The sequence below is a fragment of the Drosophila arizonae genome, chromosome 3, assembly GCF_054131065.1.
Source record: "Drosophila arizonae isolate 15081-1271.41 chromosome 3, UAZ_ARI_1.0, whole genome shotgun sequence".
In the NCBI taxonomy this organism is placed as follows: Eukaryota; Metazoa; Arthropoda; class Insecta; order Diptera; family Drosophilidae; genus Drosophila; species Drosophila arizonae.
The window spans coordinates 9,124,042-9,140,075 of NC_142923.1; the positions used below are offsets into that span (position 1 = coordinate 9,124,042).

The 16,034-nt window shown below is 36.0% G+C and overlaps 1 long non-coding RNA gene across 1 annotated transcript in view; it reads right to left on the reverse strand.

The window, feature by feature from the left end:
• Positions 1-274: 274 nt before the first annotated feature.
• LOC149269642 (uncharacterized) overlaps positions 275-16,034 on the reverse strand; it is a 114,050-nt gene continuing 98,290 nt past the window's right edge. Inside the window, exon 3 of the long non-coding RNA XR_016269061.1 lies at positions 275-379. This is a non-coding gene — a long non-coding RNA (uncharacterized LOC149269642). The remainder of the gene's footprint in view (positions 380-16,034) is intronic.

A 16,034-nucleotide genomic window follows, 5' to 3' on the forward strand; every position in this document is an offset into this window, starting at 1 on the left:
ATGTATGTGTATATGTATATATAAATTGCTTATCCAGCTGGGAGAAAACACGTAATGAATTTATAGAAATATAAAATACTATGCATACAAATATTTAAAATAAAATAAAAAAAAAATAAATAAAATAAAATAAAGTATATGAAAAATGGTATACTAAATACAATACAATACAAATATGAAATATCTTTTTGTTTTCTAAGTATATTTTATTTTGGAACAAATAAAGAAGAGCACAGATTTTTATGTGAATTAGTCAGTTCCTCAAACATTTCATCAGCCAATAAATCTTTATATAAGTAAAGACAAAATAATATTTAATAAAAGTACATACCAAGTTTTTTTAATCCCCCATCATTAGACATTACTAAATTGACAGTACCTAAAAATAGTAAAAAGTTTGTTACTGAATAGAATGAATATAAATAAATCTATATAAAATATTATTATAATAAAACATGTAATTTAAATATACAGAAATCGCCAACTAATTCTGATCAACACCTTTATAAATTTTCCCAATACAAACACACTTCACTTATTCACTAATTGATGGGCTGTTAAAACATTTGAATTAAAAATTCAATATCTCCGATAATTTATTGAGCACTCTCAGCTCAATTATATAAAATAAAAAAATAAAAATGAATAACGATTAGCACTAAGACAAAATAAATCATTTATCAGTGGAATCAATTAATAAAAGCAATATAATTAACAGAGCCCTAGCGGAGTGATTTATGTCTATACTTCCTATTGCTTTCTATATACAATTATTATTTCGCATGACTCAAGAGCTGTATTTTGCCTAGGAAATGATCTGAAATTAGCTGCAATTAGAGCTTGACCCACATTTCGAGGCGACATCCAAACAAATTACCATGATGGAGTTATTAATGTTGCCTCTTCTAACTCATTTCAAGACTATCTCGATATTGCAATCAGCTCGCGAACTAGTTCTGATTGAATATGCGAGGAACTGGATCTGGTTGTGTTTGCTGCTGCTGCTGGTGCTGTTGGTATCTCCTGGTTCCCGTAAGAAGTCGTTCCATTAGCTTTAAAGACTTCCGCAGCTTCTGTTTCGGCTGCTGTGTGGCAACTGGCTGCAACAAAGAGCGCTATTAGAAATTGATTGACTATGAGATACTGTGTAATTTAGCTCGACAAATTGATGGAGCTGAAACTTGAATTGTCTAGATAACAATCAAGGACAATATGCTGAACTTCGTTAGTAATATGTTGCTTGGGTGAGTAAACCACATATATATAATTTATATATGATCTAATGTAAATATACAGTCGAGTCTCGATATTCTTACTCCGCTAAATCGAAAATCGCGATAAATCGAAAAAATTTCTATGTCCTTGAAAGAAATTCGTTCTCAATATTTCTCGATAATTTGAATTTCTGTATAAATCGAAAAATATAATTGATTTCCTTGCCATTTGGAACTATCGGGATTCCGCTGTAGTTGTATATTTCTTTCATTAGTCACATCCCTTCAAGTACTCTCTTCTTCCAGCACAGGGTATGCATTCTTCGTGTCAAGAAACCTTAATTAAATGCCATTGAAATTTTAGAAACTTTTCAGCGACTAACAAACGCGTTGCACGATACTCTAATTTGCAAAGACACGTCGCACAAAAAAAAAAAAACAAAAAAAAAAAAAAAAACTAATCTAGCTCCAGCCTCCATTGTGGATACCAAGTCCACGTCCAAGTTCGTTGCTCGAGTGGGGGCCTGTGCTGGGGGTTGACTCGCAGTTGCATTTGCATTTTGTGTGAAGGAGCCAGCTGACAACTTTATTTGGCTGACCAAAATGGCTTCAAATTACAGGCGAACGAGGCCAGCAAGTTTGGCTTAGACAACTCGAACGAGAGCTCGACCGAGAGTTGATTCTGGTTTGCTTCGCTGCTCTCGCCTGTGTGGCTCTGTGTGGTGCATAAATAAAGTTAGCGCCCAATTTATCATATTTGCGATATCTTTTTGTTGCCAACCAACTGGCGCCGGCTGGCGACTGGCCACGTCTTGTTGAAATCATGTGCATACGCTTGTCTGGGCCTTCACGAAGCGTCTGCGTCTGTTGGCAAGAAAACTGAAGTTGAAGTTGAAGTTGAATCTGAAGTTGAGCTGCGCTTGTTGCTAACACAATGGGTGGTGCTGGCTGTGCTGGCTGGCAGTGGCTGGCCGGTGGTGCGGTCCATTGTGTATGCCACTTAATTACACGGAAGTTTGCCTCAGCTGCAACTGGAAGCTGCCAAGTCAACTTAATGTGCCCTTCGCACTCCACTCTCTCTCTCTCCCTCCCTGTCACTCTCCGTTCTCTCCCTGTCTCTCTGTACAGTTGGCGGTTCAAGGTTGAGCCGTAAGCTGATATGCAGCATCCGCTGCAGCAGCAACAGACACTCGCTGGGTGGTGATGCAAAAACTAATTGCAACAAGCTTGCAACGTGCTCGTGCTGCAAGCAAACTAACACGCATATGGCGTGATGCTACAACAACAACAGCAACAACAACAACAACAGCCAAATGTATCTCAGCCAATAAATCAGCAAATATTTCAGCAATAATTTAGTTAGCGTCGATCCTGGGGCTCAGGTGCTAGCCTGTTGACGCTGGTATTCACGCCTTGAGCACGCGCCTGCCCACTGATCAGTCCACTCGGGCAGCTCAGCCAGCTAGCTTGCCACACAAACTAGGTAATTAACAGGGGGTCGGGTAGCCAATTGGCATAGGGAGCAGACATTACACTGAAAACAAAGAGGATACGTTATAAATGAAAAACTATTCATAGACCCTTTGAGAGAGGCAGATAAATGTCAGTCAAAATATTTATAAGCGATATAAGCGACGGAATGTTGGAAACTAACATGATATTTCTAGCAGAAGAAGTAATCCACTTTAAGTCTTATAAGTAATCAAAAAAAATATATATACACAAAAAAAGCCATGATAATATTATTCATAATCATATTCAATTCAATTTCTTCTCCACTTCAAGCTAAAAGAATTCCCTTGAAATATTTCCCAGTATTACGACTTAATCATTTCTTTCAGTGCACGCGTGCAGCGCATGCGACAACTGCTAGGACATGCGGCGCGAAACCCTTTTCACATTTCGTTTCTTGCGCCATTTGCGATTAATCAATCGAGCACAGCCAATGTAGCTCCACAGCCAGTTCGCTCTACAGTTCCAGTTCCAGCATCAGCTCCAGCTCCAGCTTCAGCTCCAGCTGTGCCTTTGACACTGGCTTAAAATGTAATGATTTAGTTGCAGATTCATAATTAACGTGTTCGGCGGGCCAAGCGCATGACTCACAGTCTGTCTGAGCCGAGTCTGGCCGGGGGCAAGTCGCAATCGTCGTCTCATTAACTTTCAACTTGCTGCAAGTTTGTGGGACATTAGGCGGCTTTTTGTTATGTTTTCTGGTTTTGTTTTTGTTCGTGGGCTGCCTAATTGAATGTCGGCTTCAGTTCAAATGCTCGGCGCATCACTCGAAGGTGGAGCTTTGGCCTAATAGCCCCGCGCATACGTACGTACGAGTAATTCCGGTGTTAATTTGTGTTCCAGTTGCCCGGTATCTGGCGGTACTCCGGGCTAGCCCTCACCCTTTCGCCTCTTGCCTCTTGCCTACCGTAAAAGGAAGCGCATTTTTGTGGGCGTCGGCGCGGCTCAAGCGCTTTGTTGTTGTTATTCGTTTCACTTTTCGGCAAAAGGAGTTGCCAAGACAGACGACCAGGGCTGAACCCACAGCCAATTGTAAAGCTGTGCGTGAGAAAATTAGGGGCAAAAGAAAAGAGTTAAGAGTGATTGAGGAATTTGGTTGAAAGCTGAACTCAATTTATATAGAAATTGGAGTTAATGTAAATTTTAATATATTAATTGCATTAACTAGAAATATATTTAATTAAAGAAAAAAAAAAACAAAAAAAAACAAAAAGTGTACCTTTAGTTAGATTTAATTTAAAATTAATTTTAACTTGTTAATAAATAAATAAAAAATATTTAGTTTAATTAAATTAATGAAAAATATAAAATCTAAAATTTATATTCATAACCTTTAATTTTTTTCATCCAAACTGTTTTCTTTATAACCGATTTCTTAATTTAGTCAACATATTAAGGCTTTATGTAAAACATTTTAGACTTACTATAAGTTGTCAGAATTTAATACTTATTAAATACTTTTTTAATAATTAATAAATGCTTCATTAATCAATATTAATTAAATTTTTTTTTTTTTTACTTCATGTTTTTTATTAATTTTGTCTTTTTTTTTTTTGCGAATAACTGAAAAAGTAAATGAGTATATGCATAAAAATATTTTAGAGAACGAATCTATATGAGCACATTGAGATGCCCCGTGGTACACATACGCTAATTTCAATCTTTCAATGCAGTAATGCGTCTCCTATTCTTTCAGCTTTCCCTTTCCCTCTCCCTTTCCCTTTCCCCCTTTTGCAGACCTAAAATTGTAGAAATACCTATTTCGGATCCTTTAATGCAAGCTCAGCATAAAAGCAGTTTAACTGAAAATCCACAGACAATTTATTACAAACATCATTTGACAATCTCATTTCTATGATGCTCATTAAATGAAAAACAAAACTTTTCCAGCATATAAAATTGACGCCAGAAAAAGCTTCCAATATAATTCCAAGTAAAATGTCAGAACAGCAGCAGCCACTTACAGCAGCTGGGATCGTGTCAATGATGTGCCACACTCATACACACACACATGCAGACAGAACAAGCGAACAAGACACGAGACATGCCACCAAAATAGGCGCAACAAACTTGAATGGAATTGTTTTATATATAAATTTAAATATATCTAAATATCTCGCTATCTCTTTTTACACATACATAGATGGTGTACTGTGGGCCAAAGCTAACAATCAAAGCCAAATAATTAAACGACTGTCAGAAGAACACGCCGTGTCAGACAGACAGCGCAACAAGCCAAGGGAATTAGGAGTAGAAGCTGCTGTGTGGGCCACACAGACACCAAAGTTGACACAATGCTGCGATAAATTTGCTCATCATTCACTCATTCACTCCGTAAGTCATTCACGATCACAGTTCGCCTCTCTCCTCTCTCTCCCTCTCTCTCTCTCTTGCGACTATGAGACACGTTGACTATAAATAAAGCGGGCCTCATCAGTCAAGTTTGTCTGAAACTGAACTGAAGTGAGGTGAGGTGCCAATGATAGTGGCGGTGGTGGTGGTTGTGGTGGTGGTGGTGTTGGTGGCTGCTGCCTGGTGCGACATTTCCTCATTCCACTGGCTGCATCCAATTTGCGGTGATCATTCATGTAATGTAACAAGATCATTTCGATTCCATTCCCTGGCGCTGTGCGCTGTGTGTGGCTGCCGGGCGAGTAAAAGTGTCAACATTTACAATGTACCAAATGTCAAGTAGGCCAACTGACAGCTCGGCCCCCAAAGACACAGCAGCGACAACTACTCATTGCCAATTGGGCAGCAACTGTTGCTGCTGTTGCTGCTGTTGCTGTTGCTGTTGCATGCGAGCAACTCAATGGAAATTGGTACATCAAATGTTACCTTTTAATTGCATTACACATTTTACAGCCATATGCTGCACCCACTTGCCAGGTCTTCATCAGCATTCCCTCATCTTATACCCTTTCGAAGCATACTATGAACTGTGCAGATATTATGTAACATGTTCTCTATAAACTTATTGTAAGCAACTTTAAAAAAATATATATATTATTTGAATAAATTTTGTATAAAAAGTCTATAACAATTTTTGGACATTTCCAGCTTTGACCTATACGAACTCAGCTTTTGAGGTATTATAATAAAATTAAGTAATTAATAATTAAGTATTATGAGTAGAGTAAGAGCAAAGTAAAGCTAATTGGCAAGCTATATCATATAGCTGTCATAGGAAATATTGTCTACAAACTTTGTTTTTGTATGAAAAGTGTTGTCTAATTCAAGATATCTTCAGGATTAAATATGAAAATTAGGTATACCTTGTATTTTATATAATGAATTATAATTAAAAATAAAATCGCCAGTTAATAAACTTTATAAAACTATATGATTCTATATATATTTTCGGTTAAAAATACTTGCTAAGTAATTTATGGCTAATTATTAATTTATTTTCTTCTGCTAACTGATTCAAAATATCATATAAAATTTCGATCCTTTAATTTCATAGAGTATTTAAACTTCAACTGCTCCTATCCCAGCTGCACCTACTTTTATTTTATTCAGAATATTTTTCTCTGGTTTTTGTTCTTCAATTTTTTTTTTTTCTTTTTAGCATTTCGATTGAGTTAATTGTTTTTATGCCCGGGGTGCCACTGACTGGGGTATGTCAAACAACTGTCAGTTAGTTCGTCATCATCAGCAGCAGCAGCAGCAGTTGGGCTTGAGAGATCGTGATCCAAGGCATATGATTAATTTGCAATCATTTTAGGCAGACGATCGCCTCCATCGTTTCATTGTTTAAACAAAATATTGACTCATAAGTTTGTTGATTAATTAAACTCACCAATAAATCAAAAGATTGCCAGGCGAAAGATAGCGAGAGATGGACACAGGGAGAAAGAGAGAGAGAGAGAAGAGCAGCATAAAACAGAGACACTTCAGCTGATGAGCATCAACACCGCTGGCAGTGTTGAAATATTGACACCACAGGTGATTTTATATGGAAGTCAATAATTTTGTTTGTTTTTGTTTTGTTTTCGGATTCTGCTTTTGTGCCTTGTTACACAAATTAGGCACAGACAACGCCTCAGTCCGTCTCTGACCCAGACAAGAGCCAGTCCAGGTGAATAAACCATCTCCAAGCGCCATGCGGGCTTGAACTTTGGGTTAAGGGTCAATTAAACATCAAAATCAGCATGTTATACACGCACACACACGCATACACGCGCATACACATGCTGTTATCGGAAGTATGCCAAATGATGCTCATTAATTAGCTGTGTCTATAGCCAACTCGTTAAATATTTTATGGAAATAAGTAAACAAAATTTCGATTTATTGATTTTTAATAAGACATTTCCTCTCAATTATAACACAATGAAATCGCTCTTGGCTAGTGAAAATATAAATATGTATAGGTTCAGGTAGACAGGTAGATAGCAAAGGCCTTTGTGTATATTCAAAATGTGAAACTCAGCCAAATATTTTTATATCGTTAGCAAGTTAGTTTAATAAATAAAGCATTAATATTGGATTATAGCTATAAAAATATTATTTTGTCATTTGGAATATTTTAATTGAAATTTTTTGGTAATATGCAAATTGTGAAGATAAATAAAAAAAAAAAAAAAAAAAAAAAAAAAAATATATATATATATATATATATATATATATATATATATATATATATATATATATATATATATATATATATATATATATATATATATATATATTATAAATATCTGTAACGATTTATATATTTAGTAATTATAGACTGATAAATAAAAATAAAATATAAAATATATTTTTATACACATTTTTGTAACGATTTATATATTTAGAATTTATATATTTACAATTTCTTATAGAAAAACGTTGGCTAGATTTTATAAAATTTTAATTTTAATTTTATTCTATCTAATAAAGCATAACAAATTAAAATTTACAAGTTTTATATTTTGTATATATTTACGTGATTTTATTTTATTTTATTTATTTATTTTTTTTTTTTTTTGCTTGCAAATCTGTGTACTCTTCAGAAGTTCCATTTTATATAAGTACATTATTTAAGTTAGGCCAATTGCCGTCAGCTGTTCCCATTTAATTTGACTCTCAGCCAAAACAAGCAACCAACGATTTGCCAAGCAATTTCAATTGAATTTTTAAGTCAATTCACGGCAAGTGGAATAACTGTTGTTGGGCCCCACTTTGGCATCAGGCTGAAGCCAAACAGAGGCCGTCAGCTAGCTAGCTGGCTCCCCCGCAATCAGAGCGAGCGACAGGCAGTGTCAACCGCAAGCCGGCAGCTAATTATATCGCCATTTTAAATATCAAATTTCGCATTCGTTTATCAATAATTCAGTTGGCAAATTAGCCAGCGTGGTGTGTGCGTTGTTGAGCGCACGTTCTGCACTAGTGGCAGTCGTGACAGACGCTATAAAATGCACATGACAGTGTGACAAATTTCACATAAAACAATTACCAACAACAGCAGCAGCAGCAACAACTGTCGCTAAATAACAAACGAGCGGACCAGGCCAGGCCAGGCCGGGCGGCAGTCAAACGAAAAAGGAGAAGCAAAATATTTAATTGAATTAAATTGTTTGCTGCTGTTACCAATCGCAATTGGCCAATTTGGGCAAACAGCTAGACAAAACGCAAAGTACAAAATTGTTAGCCAAATGAAAGGCTCGCCCTCAAAAAAAAAAAAAAGAAGGTAAACAGAGAGGGAGTGATCAGGCAGGGGAAGAGTGAGAGAGAGTGAGAGGCATGACAAAGGTGGAAAGTGGCGTCGAGTGTCGCTTTTATTGTTTACTTTCAATCACATTTCGTCACGAAGTAAAAACGGCAACAACAACAACAACAACAAATCAATAAGAAGAAAAGGCAATGAATAGACGAACTTTTAATACACTTACATTTTTGATGCCAACAAGAATTTGAGATCAAACTTTCTTTGACATGTAATTCGGTTCATATCAGATGAATCCAAGATAAAAGGCCAAACCTCAGCAGATCTAGATTATTATGTGTATATCATAATAATATGTCATTAGCGATATGTGAAATCTGAAACGTGTTTCAAAGAAGATATACAAATATATGTATTGCAGTAGAATCCGTTTATAACGACTCCGCTTATAGCGTCCGTACGGATATTGCGAGGAAGAATCTGGCAGCCAGGCAAACTTTTACGAACAAATTTATATAGTTATAGCGTCTACCGGGTATATGAAAGGCGTCGTTATAACCGGATTCTAGTGTATATTATTTGTGAATATGTTTTACCAATCTTTTTCTGTTCCTTATGATTGAGCTGTCATAAACAAATCTCCCAAACCACTTGATATTGATTTGATTTCAGCTGGAAATTCATTAAAATCATAGATAGATAGAGATGGAGATAGTGAGAGAGAAAGTCGAATCTCCTCTTCAATGCATAATGCACAGCTAGTATATCTGGATCACTTTGATGTTGCTATAAGCTTTCAAATCACAATACCCTCTGGCAGAGTATTTAGTGAAAGACTTAAAAACCATCAATTCATGACGACTTCAGCAGGAGGGCGTTTGCCTAAATGTCCGTTCAGTTGGCTGGGGGCGTGTCTGGTGTGTGTGTGTGTGGGTTGTACGTTGAGCAGTAGTTGGAGGCGGTTCGTCATTTGCATAGCACAAATCACAGTATCATACACGCAGACACACTCACACACTCACACACTCACACAGACACACACACACTCTCTCTCTCTCTCCCATACACACGCTTGAGTGAATTTGTGGACATTGTTGACAAATTGCACATAATGACATCAAATTGAAAATGATTGTGTGCAATTGTTGTTTTATTTCGTATGTACTCTTTTTATTTTGTATTTTGTGTCTCTCTCTTTATTCAATTTCTGAGTTTTTGTAGGTCTACGGCCATCCTGCTCGGTCCCCGCAACAAAATACCTCTTATAAATTAAAATTAATGGGCAACGCAGTGGCGCGTAAAAAGCACAAACACGATACATCACAAAAAACACACACACAATAGCAACAACAACAACAGCAAGCACACCCACAACAACAACAACACGCAGTTTGTAAACAGAAGCTGCACTTGAGATTTGTATAGTACGTCTCGCATCTTCAGCTGTTGCTGCTTCGTCTGCTTCATCTGCTTCTTCTTCTTCTTAGTTGTTTTCCACTTACACGAAAATCATTTCACTTTGCCTAATGTGCAATTAGAAAACGCATTTTCATTAGTTTTATCGCAACAATTTGGTTTCAGCTGTGCTCAAAGCATTCAAAATCCATACAAAAGTCTAGCACGTGCGCCTCTTGCCAAAGTCTTATGTAAATGGAAGCGATAAGCTTTCAATAGAGCAAAATGGAAGGTATCTATCATTAGCTTATCGTCTATTGGTTTGAGTTTCAGATGCTGCAGCAGTAGGTGGAAGACAGCGGACAGAGGGGGCAGAGGGCACAGGGCAGAGGTGAAGAGTAGAGTAGGCAGTCGAAAGCGCCACACAAAATAAACAAAGAAGCCAGATGACTAAAAGCATTTGGCGTCTATAATTATGAATATTATGAACATTATAATTATGATTTGGGGCCCAAACCAAAGAGCTCTGAGTGGATTGGCGAAATGTGAAGAACAGATAAAGGAAAAGAGATCACATGTTAAAGCCATGGCAACTGATGCAAACAAAAATGTTTGGGCATATCTTTTAAATTGCAAATAACATTCAATTAAACACTTTTCTGGTGTCACCTTAAGACTTGGCAATTTAAGCAATAATTGTAAAAGAAATACTAATGGTAAGCATAATATAATAATCTTTTTTTGGTGAACAATTTTAAATGATTATAGCCAATATATTTAATGCATGCGAATTGTATGAATATGATATATGAATTGTTGTACTACCAAGTACTTTCAGCCTTATATAGAGAATCATTTTTATCTCACAAAAATACTCAAGCCCATGAAATGCACTTAGGCTGCTCTAGCTTTATTATGGGAGAGCTAACAGAAGGATTGACAACAGAATTTTCTCTCTCAAAAAAAAAAATAAAATAAAATAAATACTCCCACATCTTCTTCAGCCTATTGCATAATTTCGCTCAAAGCTTTTACACATTCACAAAGCTATATACATTTTAATTAATGTATATATAGTAGAATCCGGTTATAAATATGCTTATTGCGACGATAATTCTGGTCGCAAAATAAACTTATGCATATGTTTACAGCGTCTTTCGGGTATAACGAGCCTTCAGCATCGTTCCGATTCCCCTGTATAAATATTCATAAAATCGATTTCATTCATAAACATGTAAATATATTATACTCATCAACATCTTTGCTTAATATTATTTATTCATATCATTTATTAAAAAATACACCAATTACGACTTTAAGCAGCTTACTTATTGCACAAATTGACTTTAGTCTTAGCATTAATGTTCTTTCTATAACAAATTCACTGCACTATAAATGCCTTGGCATGTTTATTTATGCATATGCGAACAATTCCACATTTAGTTAATTATAGTGATGCGATACGATTCGATTTGCCATTTCCATTTCCATAGCCGAGTCGAGTCGAGTTCAATGTCTTTGACTGGAGATTTGCTCTCACTTGGCTTTGAAACAGAAACAGACACGGCAAAACGCTTTCGCCATAAACACACACAAACACACACACACACACACTCGGCTCAAAGTAGTTGGCAAATTAGCAAACAGCAACAGCAGCAGCAGAAACAATCACAGCAGCAGCAATTACAGTGCAAACTGAAATAACAACAATAAATCGCTGTGAATAGGTATTTACGTCTGCTCAATCATACTATCGTGTGAAATGATTTTGATCATTGGCCATCTATCAATATTTCAATTTGATATATACAACGGCAACTGTGCCTGCCAACGTTTAATTAACGTGATAAATCGTTTGTAAATTTCTTAATTATTACGTAGCCGTCGTGTGGTCAGTCCCAACTGATCCGGCGATCCGGCGATCCATGCGGCGGGCCAATTCAACAGTAATTTTTTAAACAATTTTTTTTTCAATTTTTTTTTTTTTTTTTTTAATTTGTTGCCATTCACCTTAGCACTTGCACGCGTATTTATTTTATAATAATTTGCCAGCGCCAACTATAATTAATTTCATGTGCATTTGCAACAGCATTTGAGTCGAGCGAGTCTCGCAAATTGTTTTCATGAAGTGAGCAACAACAGCGACAACAGCCGCAGCAACAACATTAGCAATAACATCAACAGCTATGAACACAACAACAGCAAAGAGAACAATTATTTTATAATTATTTGTGTTTTTTTCCTATTGAGAAGCTGTTAACAAGTTAATTAGAAATTAAAAAAAAAAAAAAGAAACTGAAATGATATAGAAAATATAACAGTTTAGAATATATGAATTGAGAAATTACTGACAGATATATACCCTGTGAGTCCATGAATGAATGATGGCAAGAATGAATAAAATATATAAATTGTTAGAGTATATTACAGTCTTATACTTTTATATATATAATTTCCGTAGATTCACAATAAGGTAGCTAAAACGTTAAATACCCTATCAGTTCGATAGATTCACAGGGTATGCCAAATTAATATGCAATTTGATTTCAGCCTTGTTGTGTTGACTAGTGGCACTCACGTAAGTGCCATAAATGTATCTGGCAATTAAGCTAGAATTATATAAGAGGCGAGCAATAGCATTTTATCTAACTGCTGCTAAATGTACAGTTCAAGATGCTTTAACTGCTGCTAAATGTATCTATTAGCCGTGCTATACAGTTATTAAATGCCAAGTGAGCTTTGGAGCGCGTTAATTAGTAAATATATATATGTACATACATATATATAAATTGACCGAGATCATGGAACCAGGAATATAAATTGAGCTTATTTAAATAAAATTTCTAATCATTTCATAATAATACGATATAACTGAATTAAAGCGTTGCCAAACGGGTTATCGGCTAACTGGATAAGACTTGCTTATATGAAGATTTTTAATGATAAACCTTTTCAGAATATAAATAGCTGTAGTACAAAAGATATTCAAGTTGTCAAACTTATTCTATTAAGCCTTTGCTCAAATTCTTTAGACTTTTCTCAAAAATCGATCAACTGGCTTTTACTGCATTCCAAACTTGCCAGCAATTTATTCGATTTGGCCAAATTCCAAGACATTCAATAAGTGCAGCTGCCAAAAACTTATATTTTGTAGCGAAAGGATGCCCAAGGCAAAGGAATAAGATTGAGCTGCTGGCAGAGCACTAATTAATTAAAAGCAAAATTGAAGCTGGCAACAAAACCAACGGCAGCAGCAGCAGCCGCAGCTACTCGAGATGCTGGCTGGGTAAACTGCCTTACTAAGCGCCTTGTGATCCTTTCTTAATTGAAAAATGTCGTCACAAGACGATGCTGCTGCTCCGACTGCTGCCAAGGCAGCATTCAGTCAGCCCAACCCAAGAAAATCCTTGTTAATCCTGCACTGAAATTGGAAAAACCTGCAGAGCCAGAGCAAGTCTTACAGCTCTCAACTTCCCTTCCATTTCCATCTCTATCTGTCTGTCTGTGCGCCCATCCATTTCCCATCCAGCGGCGCTCGTAAAATCAACTCTTGAGCCGCACACGCAGTGCCATAAAATTATGTAATAAATGCAACATAAAATTTGACTTTGGCCACACTAATTGGAATGCAATGCAGCAACAATTTGTTAAATAGAAACATTTCAAATCCCCATGCTATATAATCCTTTGCTCACAATATAAAGTGTCACAATATTACACTTTCACAACAAAAACTCTGCTGGACAAAAACAAATCGTTTGGATTCTGAGTCATAGCACAGGGAAACAAAAAAAACTGAAAAGAAAGATAAAATGCAAGAGATTTGAACCATAGAAAAACGCTGCAGACTTTATGTCTTCTAAGAGGGCATCTCTCTCCCTCCCATTTCCCTATCTCTCTCTCGGCTTTCATTCATAAATTGCTCAACGATATTGCCTCGTAGCTGCTGGCTGCTTGATGGCGAACAAAAGAGGTCGTCACACCTATTTCTTTCCTCTACACTATATTTTTGTTATTTTTATAGTTTGTTTGGAAATCAATATCTAAACAATGCAAGCAGCGGTGGCGGCCCTCGACAAATTTTCTGGCTACACTATAAGAAAAGGTGAGTAAGAAGGCGACTGTGCACGACTAAGAGATACCTAGGAGAAAACCGAATAAAGAAATGAACAAAGAAAAGGTTTTATATACATATATTATAATTGCATTCTGAAATATTTAAAACTTACAGTTGTGACAAAGCTCGAGAAATTCAAAAAAATCATATTTAAATAATATGAAAAATTTCCCATTAGAAACATTAAAACTCTAGCTTTCACAGATCCTGAGTTAAGCTGGATCAAAACATTAGAAATATCCATTAAATTATTGGAAAATATGAACAGACCTACAAAAATTCATCTAAATTCCTACATACATATAATCAAATCATCTTGATATAGTCATAAAATATGTCATCCTCTCGTTAAAGACTCCACGATCTCTCTAGCATACCTCTCTCTACACAAACAATATGAGCAACTACAGGGTATACAAAATTTCTTTTCAGCAGCCAAGCAACAACAAGCAGAAGTTTTGACACTTTTTATGGCACTGGAAACTTTTGTGTGTGTGTGTGTGTGTGTGTACTACGAGTCTTATAAAGTTAGGAGGCAGCATTTCGGACAAATGAGCCCGCCCGTGTGGCACTCGGACACATGGATTAGGAGAGCGAGGGCATGAGGTAGACCGTGGACCGCCGCGTCGCTTTGTCTATGGATGCTGGTCATCTGTCTGCAGAGCGCGAGAGCCTCCAACACATTGGTAACCATTTCAACTCATTTGCATGAAAATTTGTTGAAAACACATTTAACTGAAATCGAATGCCTTTGAAAATATGTTGAAACGGTAATTTGTTGGCCAGTTTAGATGTGTTATTAGCAGCGTTTATATACGAGTTACACCCAAGAGACAGAGAGAGAGGGAGACGACAACAACAACAACAACAAAACTCAACTAGCAATAATAATAATAATATCCATGATACCATATCCAGCTAGTTCAAGCAGATTTCGTTTCATTCAGCATTCGATATTTGTGCTCTAATTTATGCACTCCAAATTGGGTTGGCGTATGCTATTCAAACGGCAGTGTAATGTCTGTATTCGAGCCTGTTTAAAGTGCAATAAGCATGCCTAAGACTGATCTATGGGCCAAGATATTCAGCTAGAGATTGACTTTTGAATTTAGATACTACAGACAGCTTTTCTATGCGCTCTCAGCGTCTACTCTATGAATGTGTATGTGAGTGTGTGTGTGTGTGTTATTTGAACTGTGGGGCCATTACTCGATAAGACAGGCTTGAAGTTTGTAGTTTGATATCGTTATTTATGGCGCTTGATCAATCAGAAGCGAATTGGAGCTGTCTTTGGACTTTTGCATATCAAATAGCTAGAAAATCAAATAAACTAACTGGAATGGGAATGTCGATATATTCTTTTATTTTTAATAGACTTTAAGCCCAAGTAAATGCATTCCATAGGAATATATTTTTTAACATATAAAAACGCTTTAATTATACATTTTATTTTGTTATTTCTTATTAAATTTCATTTTAGAATTTCATTGTCTTTTTCCAGACTTGAAGAACTCCCTTAAACAGCTTTCCTTTAGATTTTCAATGTCATCTTTTTCTATATTTCTCCTTTTTTATATTTTTCACTTAATTCAGTTTTGATTCTGAATCTGAGACAAGTTGCCCGGCAGCTTCTTCTTATTTCGTTCACGTCTGTTTCCTCGTGATAAACTTTATGATATACGTAGGAAACGTTCGTGTTGAAAAATGTGATGTTTAATTTCGCACATTAAAATCTGAAAATTATCAGACACCAAAAGTCATAAACCGCACATCGAATGCTGTCGTAAAGAAACAGCAAATATATTAAAGCGAAAAGTGAATGAAAGCGAATAGTGAATGCACTGCAAAGTTTACAATTTATTTATTTTTTTTTAATTTGATAAATAGTCTCTGAGTAATTACAACATTGCTTAAAATATAATTGACGTATAATAAATAACAAAGTTTTTATTATAAGAAGAGTCTCAACTAACTAATAAATTATCATACCAGAAAAGAAACCGCTACAAACCGCCTACAGGGTATATAAAAACTCTGACTAGGATTGCCAAAGGCCCATCAGCTCTGTAGGCTCTACAGCTGCTTTAGACTGAACTGCAAAAAAAAGGAGAGAAAACGAGAGAAGTGCAGTGGGCAAAGATTA